A 1,567-nucleotide genomic window follows, 5' to 3' on the forward strand; every position below is an offset into this window, starting at 1 on the left:
TATTGGATCTGGATACCTAAATAATGAATTAAATTAGTAGAACTTTGGAGAAACTACCACTATTTAAAAAGAGAGATCTGTTCTATTGATCAAATCAATAGGTTATTTTAATCTGAAAAGGCCCACAAAGATGCTAATTATCCTAGAGAGTTAGAAGACCAAAAACTATTTAACCCACCATGATAATACAGAGTAGTTAGCAAGAAGTATATACAAACTATTTTACAAATAAGGTATATACACCAGTTCTCAGAGTATATACTACCATATGGAGTATATACATATAATGCTGGCAATACGGCTAGCATATTCTTGATTGTCACAAAGGAGTATACTACTACAAAATAAGCAACTGAAGCAAATTCATGGTCCAAGTCTCGCATCGACGAATTTTCATATAAAATAGAATACCAAAGAAAATGAAGAGATAAATTATCAGGTAAAAGGAATGGAAGGAAACTGACCGCAACTACAACTGGAATAAGCACTATCTTCGATTCACCATCAACATTCAACAGTTGAGCTGCATAGCAACAGAAATAAACCCATTAGACAAATTATATAAATCCATGTAATCTACAGGGATGCTCAGGGAATTTTTCAGTACTAATAAAGACATGAATTTTGCGTGTGATTGAAAACAAAAACATGAATGCGCACAAACCTTTGTCCCTATAGGAAAAGCCGACAGCCGACAGCCAAATCTGTATTCATAATATACCTGAATGAGAGGTATCTTTTTTTCCCACTAATTTCTTGTTTGGACAGAAAAGTAGAAGTACCTCGGCTTGATCCCTGAAGTAGTACAAGGGATCACTGGTTGATTGTGAAGGTGAACTCCCGGCCAGTACTTCTCAATGATGCAAACCTCAACTCCTAATTTCTGGGCCCTGAAGATGTCAAATTCAGCTTCTATCAGAGAAATCAAATTCCATTATGATGAAAGAAGGGTGGCATCAAAAGGTTTAATTGGGAATGCAAATGCATCCTTGAAAATTCGCTGAACTGAATTTTTTTGATTCAAGAGAGGAAGCATTAGTCAATTACCAAGTGTCCGAAATGAACAGATTGTTGCTTCAGTCCCTACGCTGTCTGGGGTTTGGCTTTGTCCTCGTCTTGGCCTAGTGCGACTGCTGGGCAGACACGGCGTGGGAGAGGCGGCGGGGCCATGCGGGCCAGGTGAGCTCCAAGCCCGGCATCAAGGGGCGGCGAAGAGATCATGAACAATATTGGAGAAATAGTAATGGCTGAAAAATATCATCAAATGACTTATGTGAACTGAACCGAACCATTCTCAAAAACAGAACTGAAACGAACCTCAGTATGGTACAAAATTCTATAGCAGTTTGAAGTTGATGTGTGCAAATGAAACTTCAGATCTACAATTCAGATGTAGTTCGAACAAAAACATGTGGCAAACTACAGAAGTCACAACAAGAAATCAACAAGCGTGCACAGTTCCAACCTACAACATCTCTCCGCTTTCTTTAACATGAACATGGATTGAGATTCCTTCTGTACTACTGGAAACTGAATGCACTAATCAACATGCTTGTTCATATCAGGA

At 38.4% G+C, this 1,567-nt stretch overlaps 1 long non-coding RNA gene across 1 annotated transcript; it reads right to left on the minus strand.

The window, feature by feature from the left end:
* Nucleotides 1–9: 9 nt before the first annotated feature.
* Nucleotides 10–1,561, minus strand: LOC119343953. The gene is made up of 4 exons (XR_005166362.1): nt 1,048–1,561; nt 783–890; nt 665–704; nt 10–523 (listed from the first exon to the last, which is right to left on the minus strand). It is a non-coding gene; the product is annotated as an uncharacterized LOC119343953 (long non-coding RNA).
* Between the last annotated feature and the right edge of the window lie 6 nt (nt 1,562–1,567).

This window comes from Triticum dicoccoides, unplaced genomic scaffold (genome assembly GCF_002162155.2).
Source record: "Triticum dicoccoides isolate Atlit2015 ecotype Zavitan unplaced genomic scaffold, WEW_v2.0 scaffold148408, whole genome shotgun sequence".
In the NCBI taxonomy this organism is placed as follows: Eukaryota; Viridiplantae; Streptophyta; class Magnoliopsida; order Poales; family Poaceae; genus Triticum; species Triticum dicoccoides.